Source organism: Stegostoma tigrinum, chromosome 16 (assembly GCF_030684315.1).
Source record: "Stegostoma tigrinum isolate sSteTig4 chromosome 16, sSteTig4.hap1, whole genome shotgun sequence".
In the NCBI taxonomy this organism is placed as follows: domain Eukaryota; kingdom Metazoa; phylum Chordata; class Chondrichthyes; order Orectolobiformes; family Stegostomatidae; genus Stegostoma; species Stegostoma tigrinum.
Genome location: NC_081369.1, coordinates 4,065,450 through 4,085,361, shown reverse-complemented (window position 1 = coordinate 4,085,361; position 19,912 = coordinate 4,065,450). Strand labels below are relative to the sequence as shown.

At 42.5% G+C, this 19,912-nt stretch overlaps 1 protein-coding gene and 1 long non-coding RNA gene across 3 annotated transcripts in view; one reads left to right on the top strand and one right to left on the bottom strand.

The window, feature by feature from the left end:
• Positions 1-952: 952 nt before the first annotated feature.
• On the bottom strand, positions 953-19,363 carry LOC125459739 (uncharacterized). 2 transcript variants are annotated; one of them, XR_007249100.1, is made up of 4 exons: positions 19,261-19,363; positions 17,694-17,738; positions 12,109-12,182; positions 953-1,103 (listed from the first exon to the last, which is right to left on the bottom strand). It is a non-coding gene; the product is annotated as an uncharacterized LOC125459739 (long non-coding RNA). The 2 variants fall into 2 exon arrangements; XR_009446768.1 differs by lacking the exon at positions 17,694-17,738.
• Positions 19,323-19,912, top strand: part of hydin (HYDIN axonemal central pair apparatus protein) — a 654,146-nt gene continuing 653,556 nt past the window's right edge. The window contains exon 1 of the mRNA XM_059651568.1: positions 19,323-19,539. The gene's annotated coding sequence lies outside the window, so the exon portion shown is untranslated. The remainder of the gene's footprint in view (positions 19,540-19,912) is intronic.

Genomic DNA, 19,912 nt, shown 5'->3' with positions numbered 1-19,912 from the left:
GCATTCATTTCAAGAGGACTATAATACATGAGCAGAAATGTACTGCTGAGTCCGTATAGGACTCTGGTCAGACTGCATGTGGAATATTATGAGCTGTTTTGGACCTGTGTTTAAAGAGAATGTGTTAGCATTTGAGAGATGCAGAACAGGTTTACAAGAATGATCCCAGGATGAAGGGGTTTTCATATGAGAAGCTGATGAGGACTCTTTCCAGTCAATGGAGTTTAAAAGAATGAGAGGGGATCTGATTGAATGTTACAGAATACTGAGAGGCCTGGAGACAGTGGATGTGGAAAAGATGTTTTCCCTACTAAAAGTGACTAGGACCCAAGGACACAGCCTCAGAGTGAAGGGATTGAGATGAGGAGGAATTTCTTCAGCCAGACGATGGTTAATCTGTGACACTCATTGCCGCAGAGGGCAATCGAGTGAATTTAAGACAGAGACAGATATGTTCTTGATTAATAAGGGAACCAGGAGCTACAGGGAGAAGGTAGGAGAATGGGGTTGAGAAACATATCAGCCACGATCAAATAGTAGTACAGACTCAATGGGCCAAATGGCCTAATTCTGCTCAAGTGTCTTATGGTCTCCCTCAAAGCCACTGGTTTCTGCTAGGTGAATAACTTTTTATCTTTGTATGGATTGCATTCAGGAATTCCACCCCACCTCCCTGCCCATTGTATTCTTATACTCAGCAGATGGTAAATATGGAATAACGTTCATTCTACACTGTTCTATTAAACATTCCACAAGCAGGTTAAGTTTAGGTTAGGCGCAGGACAAAGTTCCATTTATACTGTCACATTAAGCAGAGTAATAAAACACAAGATTCAAGTAAGAACTATCCTTCTATATTGTTATATCATATCTAATAGCTCTTTCTATTTCAAATCACATCCAGTATACGATCTAGGAGGTCATGTTTCAGGCTATCCTTTAATCTGAGACAAAATAAACATCATCATCAGGCTGTTACACTGAATGCAGCACAAATCTCATTAGCTGTAGCCCATGCTCAGGCACTTTCTGAGGTCCTTGGATAGTGATTTTGTGGCTGGTATTTGCTCTGGTGGCCTTTTGCAAAGAGATCAGGTGCAGTCCTATGTGAGAAATAACAGAAAATCTCAACCTCATAGCCCATCTTGTCGTGTCAACTGGCCTCAGCAAACAATGTCTGTAATCTTATAGCTGACTCCATTGCCTTTTGACTATGGAAAGCAAAACTAGTCAGAGTTCATGCTCCTGATATTTATTCTGTTAGAAAGTTAAGATTGCATTGCATTATTAAGTTTGATATGAACAGAAAACTGAAACTTACAGCAGCATGCAACAACTATTTTCAATGTGAATGCAGTGTGATGATGACTTAAGCTGCAACCTCACCCAATACTCAGCGACACCACTACTACCCCAACAACTCTCAGGGTTATTGTTGCCGCTCCCATTCTTAATTCCCCATTTCCCTTGTCTCTAAGTTCACTTAGTTTCCCCGCTTCCCTATTTGACTTTGTCATTCAATTTTTCATCCAGTGCCATTCACTCTTTCACTTCCATCCATTTTCTCTCCCCTTCTCTAACCCAATTCAAACAGTTAATTTGTAGGAATGGTCCCCAATTGCCTCCCCACAACACTTCCTGTGCTACTGATAGCAACTGCAGACTCTTATATTGTAGACATCTCAGTTGACATTCGCAGGGTAGTACTGAAGGGGGGAGCTATAGCTATGCTAGGGATTTTGTCTTTCACATGTAAAACTGAGACCCTGTCTGCCCCCTCAGCTGGATCTAACAGATCAAAGGCAGTATGTGAAGAAACATGGGGAAATTTCCTGATTTATCAGCCAAACTTACCCTTTTACTGTCATGTTATTTTCTCAGACATAAACATATCAATCACACACATGGAATGGTGAAATAATAATGTGGGCTATCTATTTGTAGATGAAACTGATCATTTTCATCTGGGGGTAAGGACAGAACATCTGACCTATATTCTTGATGCTTTGGACTGAGTAACAGATCATTGGTCTCATGCATCATATTCTGGCCTGAGGTATTAAAATGATTTAGATTAAAATATGCAGTTTCCTCCCACAGTCTGAAGATGTGCAGGTTAGGTGGATTGGCCAGGCTAAATTGCCCATATTGTCCAGGGATGTGTAAGTTAGGTGAATTAGCCATGGAAGATGCAGGGTTACTAGGATAGGGGAGGAGTGTGGGTCTGGGTGAGATACTTTTTGAAGGATTGATGCGGACTTGATTTGCCCAATTGCCTGCCCTGTATGTAAGGATTCTACAATTCTATGTCCCTTGAAAAGTGTAAGTATATTAAATCACAACTTTATGATAAAAGCACATTGCTATTTGTGGGACTTTGCCTCCCACTTTGATTAATTCCCAAAGTAACTTAAATGGCTGTGAAGCACCTTGTGAAATCCAAATGTTGAAAAACGCCCTCTATAAATGCAAGTTCTGTCTTTAATTAGACATTAGACTCAGGAAGAGTAAAATTGAGGAGGCAAAAGTTCAGCTGTGCTGATTATTCACTATGCAAACATTTTCTCCAATATGTCAATAGCAAACAGTATTTCAAAAATCTACATATTCGAGATTAACTTTCCTTCAATTAGTTCTGCATTTACACTCAGGAATATGAATACATATACAACAGCTAAAAGAATGTAAAAATGACATTTACAATGGCTTACACCAACAGAGAATAATGAGGTGTTATTTTGATCGATTCATAGGGACTATAACACATCTGACGTGTTAAATCGAGAAGTGAAGCTGCTGACAGGTGCAGTGTTTGCTGAAAAGGGTGAGTGTGCTTTCCCTTGAATAAGTAATGTAAACACTATGCAGTCGTGGATTTGGCCCTAGATGATATACCGCAAACTGTTCTTGACATTTTTCTTCATACCATTGCTGGAACCAGAGTGATGCATAAAATTATTGGATAATTCTGGGCAAGACCTAGCCAGAGCTAACAGTTGGAGCCCACTGGGAACTGATGACCAACAGATATCTCTTCAAAGTCACTCATTAAGTTACATAAACAACTCCTGGTCCTCACCGGTTTCTGGTCTTCATTTTCTCCTTGTGCATCATTGCTCTTGCTCTATGATCACACTTTGCGTTCACCCATTTCTAATTCTTCACCACTCTCAGTTTCTCACTGCCTATGGTTACTCATAGTCCCTCACTCATCGTGTTCCCTCACCTATCATGGTCCGTCACCATTCACATCCTTCACCATCTGCAATCCCTCGCCATCTGTAGTCCCTTACTGTTCCATGGTCTCTCACCTCTTGTTGTTCCCTCATTGCACAAGGTTGCTGACCTTTTGTGGTACCTCACCACTCTTGGTCCAGCACTTTTCCTGTCCTCTCTTAATGACTATGCATTGCCTTATTCATCATCTTGTAATAATAATGAGTTGTGTTTATAGCTACCCTTTAGGACTCTGAAAATGCTAAGAATGTTGGTTTAAATCCTTAACTGGAAGGAGGTCGTAACCATATGTCAACTATTTACGTGTGCCAAAGTTTTCTGCTCACTTGCCAAGATACTTTAAATACATATTAATGAAGTTTCATTCGTGCAAGCTTAGTTCTCCTTCACAGTTTGGTGACTTCTACCGAATAATTATTTCTGCACAATCAAATGCTTTAGATCCTATGAGTAATGTCACTAATCACACATTGAAACCCGGTTTTACTGCATATTGATAACAGCCAGCAGTACGTAGCCACCTGATGCATTAAGCCCATCTTTGACTCTTTCCTATGGTTAGTTAACTGCTTATGAAATTGGTGGAATGAAGCATTTGTTTAACAACACAGCAACAGCTATCCTATGATAATTTGTAACTTTCCTTAAAACATCCTTTCTGACGAGGAGTCCTGCCCTCAAATGTCAACACACTGCCTGGCCTACTGTGTTTCTCTAGCTCCATTCTGTGTTGTCTATAACTTCCTCTTTTGCTTTTGCTTTTAATGCACAAGTGTGGGCTACAGATTAGTTTCCACCTTTATATGTTAATGAGCTGCTGAAAGCTAAGTAAAGAATACTGAGAAACAATGGAGGATAATTTCAGAAACACCTGCAAATATGGTCAGAGGTAATAGTTTTAAGTTTAGTAAAGTGAAAATATTTCTTATATTAAAATAAACCATGTATTCAGAAAATTATATACAAAATAGTATGAAGTATGGGCTATATGGGATGGTTTAAACCAGATTGGCTGTGGGTGGGGAACTGGATTTGTAATTCAGAGGATGAGGTATTCAGCCTTCCAACAGACACAGCAGGGAGTGAGATAACAAAGTGTGGAGCTGGATGAACACAGAGGCCAAGCAGCATCTCAGGAGCACAAAAGCTGACGTTTTGGGCCGAGACCCTTCATCTAGGCCCGAAACGTCAGCTTTTGTGCTCCTGAGATGCTGCTTGGCCTGCTGTGTTCATCCAGCTCCACACTTTGTTATCTTGGATTCTCCAGCATCTGCAGTTCCCATTATCACAGCAGGGAGTGAGGTTGTTTATAAAGAAATGCAGTCTACAGAGTGTAATTGTGGACACACAGATGGTCTGAGGTGTGTATACTTCAATGCTAGAAGTATCAGAAGTAAGGCAGATGAACTTACAGCATGGGTCAGTACTTGGAATTACGATGTTGTGGCCAATACAGAAACTTGGGTAACTCAGGGACAGGAACGGTTGTTGGAAGTTCAGGGATTTGGATGCTTTAAAAGAAATAGGGACGGTGAAAAAAGAGGCGGGGGAGTGGCATCGCTAGTTAGGGCTAGTAAAGCAGCTACTCAAAGGCAGTTTGAGAATGATCTGTCTACAGGGTCAGTTTGGGTTGAGGTCCGGAATAAGAAAGGAGCAGTCACTTTGTTGAGTTTTTTTTACAGGCCTCCTCATAGCTGCAGAGGAGTACAGGAGCGGATTGGGAGGCAGATACTGGAAAGGTGCAGAAGTCACAGGGTTGTAATCATGAGTGACTTCAACTTTCCAAATATTGATTGGAAGCATTTTAGTTTTAATAGTTTAGATGGAGTATCCAGTGTGTTCAGGAAGGATTCCTGACACAGTATGTAGATAGACCAACACGAGGAGAGACCACTTTGGATTTGGTGCTTTGCAATGAACCAGGCCAAATGTTAGATCTGTAGGTAGGAGAGCATTTTGGCGGTAGCTATCATAACTCTGTTACTTTAAAAGGATAGGTACATACAGCAGATAATGGTTTATAACTGAGGGAAGGGTAATTACAATGCTGTCAGGCAAGAGCTGGGTAACATAAAATTGGAACAGATGAGCACTATTGCAATGTGGAGATTGTTTAAGGAATGCATTCTGCGTGTGCTCGATATGTTTGTCCCTAGCAGGCAGGGAAGATGCAGTTGATTGAGGGAGCCTTGGTTTTCAAGAGAAGTCGAATGACTGGCTAAGAGGAAGAAAGATGCTTATGTAAGGTTTAGGAAACAAGGAACGGAAAAGGGTCCAGTGAGATACAAGTTATCCAGGAAGGAGCTGAAGAAAGGGCTTATAAGGGGGCATGAGAAAACCTTAGCAGATAGGGTCAAGGAAAACTCCAAAGCTTTTTACACGTTCGTGAGGAATAAGAGAATGACCAGAGAAAGGGTAGGGCCAATCAAGGATTGTAAACGGAATTTGTGCACAGAGCCTAAAGAGACAGGAGAGGTCCTTAATGAATACTTTTCTTTGGTATTCACAACTGAGAGGGACCTAGTTGGATAGGATAACAGTGTGAAACAGGCTGGCAGGGTAGAGGAGGTCAAAGTTAGTAAGGAAGATGTGCTAGGAATCTTGAGGAAGTTGAAGATATATAAGTCCTCCAGGCCTGATGTTATTTATTCGAGGATTCCATGGGAAGCGAGGGAAGAGATCGCAGGGCCTTTGGCGATGACCTTTTCATCCTCACTGTCCACAGGTATAGTGCTGGAAGATTGGAGAGAGGCAAACATCATTCCCTTGTTCAAAAAAGGGAACAGGGATAACCCCAGAAATTTACAGGCCAGTTAGTTTTATGTCAGGCAAATTACTGGAAAGGGCTCTGAGAGATAGGATTTATGATCACTTGGAAAGGCGCAGTTTGATTCATGATAGTCAGAATGGATTTGTGAGGGGTAGTTCATGCCTCACAAACCTTAGTGAATTCTTTGAAGAGGTGACCAAACACATGGATGAAGGTAGAGCTGTGGATGTGGTATACATGGATTTAAGTAAAGTGTTTGATAAGGTTCTCCATGGGAGGCTCATGTAGAAGGTAAGGAGGCATGGGTTGGGGGAAATGTGGCAGATTGGATTCAGAATTAGCTGACCCTTAGAAGACAAAGGGTGGTAGTGGACAGAAAATATTCAACATGGTGCTCAGTTATGAGTGGTGTACCACAAGGATCTGTTCTGGGTCCTCTTCTATTTGTAATTTTTGTAAATGATTTGGATGTAGGAGTGGAAGGCTGGATTAGTAAGTGCGCAGATGATATGAAGGTGGGTCACGTTGTGGACAGTGCGGACGGCTGTATTAGGTTACAGAGGGACAGTGATAGGATGCAGACCTGAGCTGAGAAGTGGCAGATGGAGTTTAACTCTGAAAAGAGTGAAATGATTCGTTTTGGAAGGACAACCTTGAAAGCAGAATACAGAGTTAGTGAAAAGATTCTTGGCAGTGTGGAGGAACAGTGGGATCTTGGGGTTCATGTCCACAGTTCCCTGAAAGCTGCCACCCAGGTGGATAGAGTTGTTAAGAAGGCGTATGGTGTGTTCGCTTTCATTAATAGAGGGATTGAGTTCAAGAACTGTGAAGTTCTGCTCCAGCTATACAAAAGCCGGGTTCAGCCACATTTGGAGCATTGTGTTCAGTTCTGGTCGCCTCATTACAGGAAAGATGTGGAAGCATTGGAAAAAGTGCAGAGGAGATTTACTAGGATGTTGCCTGGAATGGAGGGAAGGTCTTATGAGGAAAGGCTGAGAGACCTAGGGCTTTTCTCTTTAGAACAAAGAAGGATGAGAGGTGACTTGATAGAGGTGTACAAAATGATCAGAGGTATAGATAGAGTAGAGAGCCAGGGACCTTTTCCTCGGGTGGAGGTAGCTATTACGAGGGGGCATAGTTTTAAAGTGAGTGGAGGTAGATATAGGGGAGATGTCTGAGGTAAGTTCTTTACTCAGAGAGTGGTCGGAGCGTGGAATGCATTGCTGGAGAGGGTAGTGGAGTCGGCCTCATTAGGGACATTTAAACGGCTATTAGATAGGCGTGTGGATGACAATACAGGTAGGGGTGAAGGTTAGGTTGACCTTAGGATTAGGGTAAAAGTTCAGCACAACATCGTGGGCCGAAGGGCCTGTACTGTGCTTACTGTTCTAAGACCGCTAAGTTCAATACCCTCCAAAAATTGACAATGGAATTGTGATTTCAGACTAAGTCCTGTTTCCTGCTTTAGCAATTTACAAAATTATGTTTACTTGTGTGGCAGTTGTATGAGTTGACCATTGGCAGCCAGGCCAAAAATGGGTTGTGTTGGTTGCTTTCTCCTTTCTTCCTCCTCCTCATCGGGTTGCTCTATAGCTGGCAAGAGCTACGACCTCATGGTGGGGAAATACTCCAGCAAGTACTACAATGCTTTTTCATAGTGCTCCTGGCTATACACCTGTCATCTTCTCTGGTCAGATGCTGCAAATTCCATGGTGACTAACTCACCTCTGACTCCCTCAAGCCTGTCCACAAATAAGGCACTGGAGTATTTGAATAGTCTCCACCTGCCTGAATGAGTACAGCTCCAACAACATCATAGAAACCTAACTCCATTCACGGAAACTCAACCCTGTGTGGTTGGTATCCCTAATGTTGGAGGATATAACCTCTGATTTCCCTTCAATTGCTGCTCCAACTCAGAGTATCCCAACAACTGCTCACTACCCAGTTTATCAATCTCATCAGCCACCCTGAGTTTATAGGGCTGTCAAAATCAAATCACCAGCATGATCCTGGCTCTTTAACAGACAACAAGTGTTCATGGACCTTTCTTTACCCAACTGCTCCAACATATTCATGGAGCATATAGCTTCAATGAGATGGAAAATATTTTTAGCTTCTCTGTGCTTCAATTCTTCAGCAGCATGGAACAATTGCTGCTGAAGGTTTTTCACTGTGTACCAACTCCTCAATGGTACTGAGCTATCAAAGGCTGATTTAGCTTCTCTGAACTCTAGACTCCTCAGAAGTGCCGCGATATTGACAGCGTTTCAGTTTATGTTCTTCTTTGTCTGCGCTACACTCAATGTTATGAGGGCTCTCTTTCATGTTGCTTCCATGTGCTATATTCAGGCTTTCATACCGCACACTGGGTCATGTAGGCAAGTGACTGCAACTCACGTTATGCAGACATATGTATTGATCTGGCCCCCACCTCCCAAAATCCTTTGACTAGGGCCTGGGCCCCATTTTAAAAACCCAAGGGCAAAATTTAAAGAGATGTATTCTATCATAGCAAGGTCAACATAATTTTCCATGCTTCTTAATTCTACCCCTCTCGGAATGAACATCTGTACTCTATACATTTTTATGGCTTTGTTAGGCCATAAACTACAAAGTTTGAACTGTGATGGAAGGTGTGTCATTTATATATATTTCAATATCATTTACTTTAGAGTATGGGTTTTGAACTAGTGACATGTGGGTTTTGGTCTTTGTGTATATAGGAGGTTAGTGATAACCTTGTCAGAATTTTGAAACTTTTATCTTAAACAAGTAGGACAGTCGGGGCTTATTTTCTGTTCAGAAGGTTCAGGATTGTGTTTTCTTTCTGAAAACTCTTAGCTTGGAAAACTTTTGATTTCACTTTGCAGAGATCCTGGAGGAGACTAGATATGTGAAACAGTTTCTCCTGAAGAACTGTTAGGAAATAGGTTAGCTTAGTGTAAGGATTTTAGTTTGGAAGTTCCAGACTTTGACGTGGTTGGTTTGAGTAATTAGTAGTTGAGAAAATCTAACCTTAGTTGTGTGAATAATCAAGGAAAAAGCTAGCAAACTCTTCAGAATGAGAATGGACAGAAACATTAACTTAAACCTACGGAGGTGCTATAGTAAAGGCTTCTCTCTGGCGTTTGAACACTGTAAAGTAATACAGAACATGCAGCCAACCTTTCCCCCACAGAACGTACAGGCCTCCACTCCCTCTGCTCCAATCCGAACCTCACCATAAAGCCCACGGACAAGGGAGGTGCAGTTATAGTATGGCACACTGACCTCTACATTGCTGAGGCCAGGCACCAGCTCTCTGGCACATCCTCCTACTGCCCCCTTGATCATGACCTCACGCCTGACCACCAGAACATCATCTCCCAAACCATCAACAACCTCATCACTTCAGGTGACCTCTCACCCACAGCCTCCAACCTTTTTGTTTCCCATCCCTGCACCGCCCATTTCTCTCTCCTTCCCAAAATCCACATGCCTGTCTGCCCTGGTCGACCCATTGTCTCCGGCTGCTCTTGCCCACGGAACTTATCTCCACTTACCCCGACTCCATTTTCTCCCCCTTGGTCCAGGAACTCCACACCTATGTCAGTGACACCACCCATACCCTCCACCTCCTCCAAAACTTCAGATTCCCTGGTCCCTACACCTCACCTTTACCATGGATGTCCAATCCCTATACACTTGCATTCTCCATGCAGATGGTCTAAAGGCCCTCTGCTTCTTCCTATTCCGCAGGTCCAACCAGACCCCCTCCACTGACACCCTCATCTGCTTAGCTGAACTTGTCCACACCCTTACTAACTCCTCCTTCAATTCCACCCACTTCCTACAGACAAAGGGGGTGGCTATGGGTACCTGCATGGGCCCAATCTATGCCTGTCTCTTTGTAGGATATGGGGAACAATCCCTCTTCCAAAGCTACACTGGCCCTATACCCCACTTCTTCTTCCATTACACCGATGACTGCATGAAGTCATCCCATGAGGAGCTCGAACAGTTCATCGACTTCACTAACACCTTCCACCAAAACTTAAGTTCACCTGGGCCATTTCCGATACCTCTTTCTCCTTCCTGGATGTCTCTGTTTCCATCTGGCAACCACCTGGAAACTGATATCCATTTCAAGCCTACCGACTCCCCCAGCTACCTAGAATACACCTTCTCTCACCCACCTTCCTGCAAAAATGTCATCCCCCATTCCCAATTCCTTCGCCTCTGCTGCATCTGCTCCCGAGATGAGGCATTCCACTCCCGTACATCCCAGATGTTCTCGTTTTTCAAGGACCACAACTATCCCTCTACAGTGGTCGAAAATGCTCAACCGTGTCACTTGCATTTCCCGCAACTCATCCCTCACACCCCCTCCCTGCAATAATACACAAAACAGAATCCCCCTCATCCTCACGTACTGCCCCACCAAACCCCGGATCCAATGCATCATTCTCAGGCACTTCCGCGATCTGCAATCTGACCCCACCACCAAAGACATTTTTCCCTCCCCACCCTTATCTGCTTTCCAGAGGGACCACTCTGTCCATGACTCCCTTGTCTGCTCCACGTTCCCCACCAGCCCCACCGCCCCCGGCACTTTTCCAAGCAACCGCAGGAAGTACTACACCTGCCCTCTCATCACCATCCCAGGCCCCAAGAAGACTTTCCACATCAAACAGATGTTCACCTGCACATCTGCTAATGTGATATACTATATGTGCTGTTCCCGATGTGGCCTCCTCTAAATCAGGGAAACCAAGTGGAGGCTAGGGGACCGCGTTATGAAACACTTACGCCCGGTTCGTGACAAACGACTGCACGTCTCAGTTGCGAACCACTTCAATTCCCCCTCCCACTGCTTCGATGACATGTCCATCCTGGGCCTCCTGCAGTGCCACAATGATGCCACCCAAAGGTTGCAGGAACAGCATCTCATATTTTGCTTGGGAACCCTGCAGCCCAATGGTATCAATGTGGACTTCACAAGCTTCAAAATCTCCCCTCCCCCGAAAACATCCGAAGCCATCCCAAAACCGGCCCAGCGTGTCCCCGCCTCCCCAGCCTGTCTTTCCTCCCATCTATCCACTCCTTCCACCTCAAGCCCCACCCCCATCTCCTACCTGCCAGCCTCATCCTGCCTCCTTGACCTGTCCATCCTCCCTAGGCTGACCTATCCCCTCCCTAACTCTCCACCTACACTCACCTTTACTGGCTCCAACCCCACCTCTTTGATCTGTCTGTCACCTCTCCACCTATCTTCTCCTTTCTCCATCCTATATTCGCCTCCCGCTCTCTCCCTATTTATTTCAGAATCCCCTTCCTCTCCCCCATTTCTGAAGAAGGGTCTAGACCCAAAACATCAGCTTTCCAGCTCCTCTGATGCTGCTTCATCCAGCGTGTTCATCCAGCTCTACACCTTGTTATTTCAGTGTTGGGAACAGTATTTTTACTGTGTGTTTCAAATTATTTCATATGTAATAGTTTGGTTGTTTCTATTTTAAGTTTTCTTTTCAGTAATAAACTGTTTAAACCAAATCAGCTACATTGCATGTTTTGGTAGAAGACTACCTTGACAAATAAAAAAAATCCATCAAACCAGATTTTTGCCTGGATTTTGCTTTTTTACAACATCAACAACAGCTTGGATCACAACAGAACAAATTTAAGTATCAAATTCAAGCTAAATGGTCTATTGATCTTTGAATATGATTCATTTCCATTTTAAACATTGCGATACCATTAATTGTCCAAACCTCTGGTGCTAGAATCCTATTAAACGATTATTTTTACACTACTGGTTCACTAGATTTTTTTAAATATGTGTATGTGTTAACCAAATACACCAGGAATGTTATCCTTTAGAATTTTAATTAGTTTATTAATTAGCTCTTCTCTTTCTAATTTAAAGATCTTAATACAGCAATCTTTTTATTATCTGACCCTATGGGATCAGGTGTGTGCTGGTTGATCAAATATTCCAGATAATCAAGAGATCCACATAATTAATGTGAAAACACACATTAAGCAAAAGAAACATAATTCCCAGGTATATACATCACTGTTGTATTTTGCTTACTTATTATTACTTTAGTTTGGTACCTTACCTTCTTTTAACAACTTCAGCGGAAGGTGTCTTCTCCTGGCCCAGGCCCAGCGATGAGGTGGACTGTATTTTATTCTGCAGCATAAATCACAAGTAACAACTCTGCCCTAAAGAAAACTTACCAGCAGAGAACTTTCTCACTCGCACTGACTATTTGGACATCGCAGTACTTGAGGATGAAGTTACTCGAAATTGAATGGACTGTTGATACTTTGTGTGACCATTTGATTGAACAAGTATACTTACAATGCAGCAAAAAATTAAACATTACAATAATTGGACAGAATTATACAGTAAACTCCATGACATTTGAGGTATACAATTTTTGCCGTTTTATCGAGAGTTCCAGTTCATTAGGTGCTATTGAAAACAAAGTTTGCTGTATCTTTGTTATGTCTTTTTCGAATGTTATTTCTACCAGCTTATTTTCCATGGTGAATACCAAGGCAAAATAATTGTTCAATATTTCAGTCATTTTACTATCATTACTTGTGCAATTATCTTATTTACCATTTAGTGGCTTTAACCCATGCTGATTCTTTTTATTTGCGTGTCCATGGAGTACTTTTACTATTTTCTCTTGTTTTTTCCTGATAATTTCATCTTGCAGTTTTTTAGACTTCTCCTAACCTCTTTGTATTTTCTTTTGTCAACTTCTCCTTCATTGTTTTGCACTTGCCTTTTTTACTTTCATATTTTACCTTCTCTCTATTTATTCACCATGGTTTTTTCTTATTGGCTAGTTTGTTCCTGTTTGGGAGTAGAATATATTTCTCCTGAACATTGTTGATCCTCTTTATAAATATTTCCCATCGCTCTTCTATCTCTTTGCCAATATGTTTGTTTCAGTTTATCTTCCCTAATTCCATTCTCATTCTAGAACCATCAGCCTATTGTTACTAGTCTATCCTTTTGGTAATTGTTATATTTAAATACAGATGTGCATAGTTACCAGCTTACAGTATTCCTGCCTGATCATTTTTTGTCAATCATTATTTAAATCTTATGACATTACTTCAGCTATTGCCTAGATGGCCTTGACATTTCCTTCCATTATTCATCCTAATTCATTTCCCATCACTGGCTGTAACAGTAATTCTTTCCTAATTGGCTTCTTATGAAGAAAGACGTCCAGTACAAATTGTAGAAAATATTCTGTACATTTGCCTACTTGGAGTCACAGCCATACAGCACAGGAACAGGCCCTTTGGTCCAACTGGTTTCCCAAGCCTGATTTAGGTGATCTTTTTCTGATGAAGGGTCTAGGCCCGAAACATCAGCTTTTGTGCTCCTAAGATGCTGCTTGGGCTGCTGTGTTCATCCAGCTCTACAGTTTGTTATCTTAGGTGATCTTACCTTGGGTTTAAACGATTCAGGAGTGATCCAATTTAGCTGTTTAATATAATGAAGATGTTTGTCATACGAGATACAGAGAAGCTATTTCAGCTGGCAGATGGCAATCCAGAAAAAAATTTAAAATTGGATGTGGGACAGTGGAAGTGAAATCAGGAAGCACATTTTTTCACAATAAGGTTACCAGAAATCTCCAAATGGTTGTGGAGATTGATTGAAAATTTTAAGATAGAGTCCAACAGAATTCTACTTAAGTTGGGATATTGGAGAGCAAAGACAATTCAACAGAGAGTCATACAGGGAAACCAGGATTAAATGAATGGCAAAACAGAGTCAAGGAAGTGAATGGCTTCCTCCAGTTATTATGTTTCAAATATCCTATGTTTCACTTACCTCAGTCTGAAACAATTTCCTCTGTAATATGTGATACAAGTGACATCTCTCTTTCCCACATGGTGGAGAAAGGTGTGACTGGCTGGCTTAGTAATGTGCTAAAGGAACTGTCTCAAATTAAAGAGAACCAAAACACACTGAGGAAGAATTATATTACTATCCTTTCACTTTCTTCCCCCTCAAAGGATCAATGGTAGTGCAGATTGTTCGTGGGATGTGAAAGAAATGGGTCTGATGTTTTAAATTACATTTTATCACGTAATTTCTTAGGTTTTTGAAATATATAAAGTGGATATTATTAAGTAGATAAACGTAAGGTCTTTTACCCTTTCAATTTTTGTATACCTTAAGAAGAATGCCAAGGCTTTTGAGAGAACACACAGGAGATTTATTGGCAGTGCTATATCAATGAATATGGGACCTTAGTTATGTGGGAAGATTAGAGAAACTGGGAGTTACTTTTAAAAAATTCAATCTGGGTGTTTGAGGCAGTAAGGATTTTGACCAAGCAAACTGTTTCCAGTGGCAGAGGGGTCATTAACCAGAGGATACAGATTTGAAGTAATCGACAAAATAAGTACAGGTAAGATTGAGAAAATTCCTTTCATGCAGTGAATTATTGTGATCAAAAATGCACTGCCTAAAAAGTTGGTGGAAGCAGATTTAGCAACCATTTTGAAAGTGAATCCAGTAAATAACTGAAAGTAAACACTTTCAGAGTAGCAGGGGCAAATGCAGGGTAGCGTCTGTCAGCTGTTAATTGTCCACGTGGATAGGCATGTTTGTTGCACCGATAATGATCGTTTTCACTTTCTTTGGAGATTGAATTGTGACTGTGTTGAAGGGAACCATGCCAGCCATGGCAAGCTGTTCGAGGAGGTGAGCCCTTTATCAGCCCATTCCCAATATAAGGGAAAGCAAGTAGTGAGATCCTGAAAAGGACTGTTCAGTTGCTCAGAGGGTTGACGAGTTCCACTTCTGATTTGTTTGGGTGAAAAAGACCCTACAGGCAGAGCTGCCAGTCTGCAGGTTTACACATGCAGCTCCCAATGAATTCACAGCTGCTGCTATGCCACCATGGAGTATAGTCAGTTCACGTGGTGATAGGTTGGAATGGGTGAGAGGGCAGAGAAATTGAGACGAGTAAGTCATGTCAACAATTCTCAATGAGCAGGTCGAGCGCAGATAAAAGGCCAGAGGGAAGGGTCCAGGTGAAAGAAGAGTTTTGGAAGTAGGTCAAGGAGTCTGAGGGAGAAAGAGGGGATTCTTATCCAAAGAAATGGGCATGGAGGCGAAGACAACAGAAGTCATGTCATGCCTGAAATTCATTAAGGTGGGGATGCAGAGGAATAAAACTGAGATCTTTCTTTGCTGAGTACAGGACGTTCAGTATCGGAGATTGGAAGGTTAGAAGGGATAATGAATATGCAACAGAAGGTGGGCTTGGGGCAGGGGATGGAGTCAGAGGGAAGGGGAGGGAGGAAGGTTCTGGAGTGCCATAGGTATTTCCGAATTGTACATCTTGTGTGCCTTGATGCCTGAAAGGAAAAGAGAAGCTTTCTTGTTAGCACGTTGAATGAGTCAGGAGGTGAAGTGGAACTGGAGACCAGTGCAGCTCTGAGTCAGTGTGAAGTGGTGCTGTTGGTAAGGTCAAGAGTGTGCATATGACAACGCATAGCACTGAGTGTAGATCTCAGGATGCAGCGGGAACAGCTGACGGTGGAACATTGAACATCATGGAGATACCTACGAACCTGGGTGGATTCAAAGCACAAACAATGAAACTTGATTTGGAATTCACGTGGGGCGCGTCTGAGCCAAGGCAGTCATTGAGGAATGTGATGTGGCTGTCGAAATGAATTTTAGCAAATACCTCGTCAAACATGAGAAGTGACAGATAAATTAATGCTGGTGGACAAGAAGAAAGATTGAAACGGAAATTCTGTCGGAGAGAGGAGCAGAATTTCTTCAAGGTCGGCATCCCTGGGAGAGATGAGGTCGTGAGTTAAATGCTAAATACTCTACTGATAGGTGGAGGCCTTAGTATGAGGAATACAGAAGTTGGGTGATGACTGACAGCTAACGATTCATAATACTCAAATTTGAACCAGACAGGTTAGCTCTGATTGATTAAAGTATTACCCCAGGTATTGAACTGGAGAATATCTGGAATCTGTTTTGATGCACATACTCTTTTGTGCACATACTCTTTCTGACTGAAAAGGACAAAGCCTTGTCCATCAATCCCAGGGCAGAAATGGCTAACACGAGGGGTCATAGTTTTAAGCTGGTTGGAGGAAAGTATAGAGGGGATGTCAGAGGCGGGTTCTTTACACAGAGAGTTGTGAGAGCATGGAATGCGTTGCCAGCAGCAGTTGTGGAAGCAAGGTCATTGGGGTCACTTAAGAGACTGCTGGACATGCATATGGTCACAGAAATTTGAGGGTGCATACATGAGGATCAATGGTCGGCACAACTTCGTGGGCTGAAGGGCCTGTTCTGTGCTGTACTGTTCTATGTTCTAATATATGAAGCTTTCAGCATCCTCAAATGCATGTCAAATTGCAAGCCTGACTAATAATCCGAAATTTTTTGACAAAGTAATAGTCAGGATTTTTAGTCAATGCTGTCCAATTACAGAATCACTCCTAATATTGGAAACTGTATTTTGGATGTTGAAAGCATAGGTTGGCCAAGTACATTCAGTGCCTTGTCTGTTGTGAACAGCCGAAGGGAGGTGCTGTTTGACAGGATCCACCTGTATGTGAAGTGTTTGTCCTTCATGCATGAGATTACACTGGAGGACAGAAATGGTGGAGAATTTGACAGTCAATATACAGTCAGAAGTGGAAGATAAATTGAAAGAAACTGCAGCATAAGAGAAATGGCTCCTGACTTTGCAAAATACTGCAGGAAGACAAAACCACGAAGACAGCAGCGCAAGGACAGGGGATGGGCAGCAGTAGAAATCATGGTTAGATTACTAAGAGATCTTGATCAATTCAGTCAATGGGCTGAGAAGTGGCAGATGGAGTTTAATTTAGATAAGTGTGAGGTATTGCATTTTGGTAAAACAAACAAGGACAAGACTTATGCAAATTTATGGTAGGGCTCTGGGTTTAGAGAGACCTAGGCGTTCATGTACATAATTCTTTGAAATTTACGTCACAGGTAGACAGGGTAGCTAAGAAGGCACTTAGCATGCTTAACTTCATTGCTTAGTTCTTTAAGTCTTGGAATTCGGACATCATGTTGAGGTTGTACAGAACATTGGTGAGGCCTCTTTTGAAGTACTGTGTCCAGTTGTGGGTTGACCTGCCATAGGGAGGGTATTATTAAATTGTAGATGTTCAGCAATGATTTACTAGGATGTTTCTGGGAATGGAGGGTTTGAATTACAAAAATAAGCTGGATACACTGGGACTTTTTTCACTGGACCATTGGAGGCTGTGGGGTGACCTTACAGAAGATAATAAAATCATGAGTGGCATAGATAAGAAAAATAGAATGGGTCTTTTCCCAAGGGTGCGTGAGTTCAAAGCTAGGGAGTGTACTTTTAAGGCGAGAGGAGAAAGTTTTAAAAAGGATATTTTCTTGTTTTACAGAGAGTGGTTCGTGTATGGAATGAACTGTCTTAGGAAGTGGTGGATGCATGCACAGTTACAACATTTAAAAGACATTTGGATAAGTACATGAACTGGAAAGGTTTAGAGAGAAATGGGCCAAATATAAGCAGTGGTTAGTTTAGATTGGGAACATGGTCGGCATGGTCGAGTTGGCCTGAAGAGTCTGTTTTCATGCTGTTTGACTTCATGATTTTGTAACACAATTTAGAAATACCTCCATGCAATCTTCTCCTTACTCTTGAAGCCAATTTAACACCAGCTGGGAAAATAAAAATCACAGATATGTGTTCCACAACATTAACCTAAATGGATGGAAAATCTTAGTCAGTTTACATCACTACTGAAAACAACAAAAAAAATTTAAAAATGCCATTTAAAAATAGGAGCATTCTTTCCTACTCCAATTATTTCTGCATTTTATGATGGGAAAGCTTGTGATGATTAATAAGTCATTAAGATTGTTTATGAATTTTAATTATTGTACTAGTCAAGAAAGCTTAAATGCCAAGATTGATGAAAAGATGGAACTGTTGGAAGTTGAAACTTATGATCAAAAATTTCTGTTGAAATACAAATAACTTTGTTCATTATTGATTGAAGTACATCAAAGCAGCCCACATGAGTAATAAAAACTGTCACTATACCAAGAGGTCACAGTTTGCAAGAGCAATTGTATCTAACTGTCCTACTAAGGAAAACAACATTTCCCGATGGTTTGTAATTTAGTGATTCTCAAAAACAGAAAAATGAAAATAAAGGACAATGTTTTATACTGTCCTCACATTATTGAACTGCTTGCAATCCATTTCAGGAAATTCATCTTTAATTGCAAGACACTCTTAAAATAATACGGGTGGGTTTAAGGCCTTTGAAATTAATCAATAAATCTGGTATTAAAACCTATAACCTCAATCATGGTGACAAGGGAATTACCACTGATTATCATTGAAACCATCTAACTTAGGGAGGGTTCCAAGATAATAAAATGTGAGGCTGGATGAACACAGCAGGCCAAGCAGCATCTCAGGAGCACAAAAGCTGACGTTTCGGGCCTAGACCCTTCATCTGATGAAGGGTCTAGGCCCGAAACGTCAGCTTTTGTGCTCCTGAGATGCTGCTTGGCCTGCTGTGTTCATCCAGCCTCACATTTTATTATCTTGGAATTCTCCAGCATCTGCAGTTCCCATTATCTCTGATACTAACTTAGGGAGGGTTTTCTTGCCATTTTATTGAATATGGCTTCCATATGTGACCCATTGTATTGTGGTGAACTCTCGTGCCCTCTGGAATGGCCAAGCAAACCACTGAGTTTCAAAGAAAGTTGATGGCTGGGCAACAAAGGTCAGACGCTCACATCCCATGCACAAATGAAAAGCATGGACTGAGATTTGCTCCAAATCAGATGTGGCGTTGCCCTTGAGCTGCGAAAGACTAATCACCGGGAGCTCATCTGGATCGGAGTGACAGTGACAGGCCTGTGTTTTTGCGAGCAGTTTTATTAAAATCAGCAGCTTTAAGGGGGACTGGGGGTCGGGGATGGTTTGACCGGCAGTGGAGGTGTAGATTGACAGCTCAATAAAGCAAAGAACTGCGGATGCTGAAACAAAAACCAGCGCTTGCTGGGGGAACTCAGCAAGTCTGGCAGCATCTAGTGGGAAGAAAGCACAGTGAACTTTTCGGGTGCGGCGAGCGACTGTTCATCAGAACCGTCGACAGTTTGGCCGGCCAATGGTGGGAGTGTGGGGGCAGGTGGTCGCCCGGACGAGGATGGAGAGACTCACCCCGTCCGTCGCGCTCTCTGGAATTAAAACGGCGGCCGCCCTGGGGCACCGAGTCCCCAGCGTACAGTCCTAACGGCGATCGCTTGCCCCGGTTGCCGTGGAGATGGCCCACGTGACGCGGTGCCGGCCAATAGAGGGGCACGATACTCGCGGGTGGGTCTGGTCAGCGGCGGCGCGTTGTCATGGTGACGGCGGCCGGGTGGGAGAAGACGGTGTGAGAGCGACGCCGAGGAGCCACCTCAAAAGGACGTTATTTACCCTCCTCAGGGTATGACCGAGGTGATTGGAGGTTACCCCAGCCCTTTCTTCAAAAAAGTGTTTAATCTGACGACATTAATTTTTCATTTTCGTCAAAAAGGTTGAGGGTGTTTGGGGAGGCGCTAATTGAACATCTGAGGGTAGACAGGGGGAGAAACTTTTTCCCCCTTTGGTAGAGGGCTGATAAGCCAGGGGACAGTGTTTACAGGTTAGGATCAGAAGGTTTGTAGGATATTTGAGGATTTTTGTTTTTCACCTAGGTATCTGGAACTCACTGCCTACAAGCTTGGTAGAAACAAGACCCCTCAAGACATTTAAGAACTATGTAGATGAAAAGTTGAAACACCACTGCACACGAGGCTATGGGCCAAGTGCTGGAAAGTGGGACTAGAAT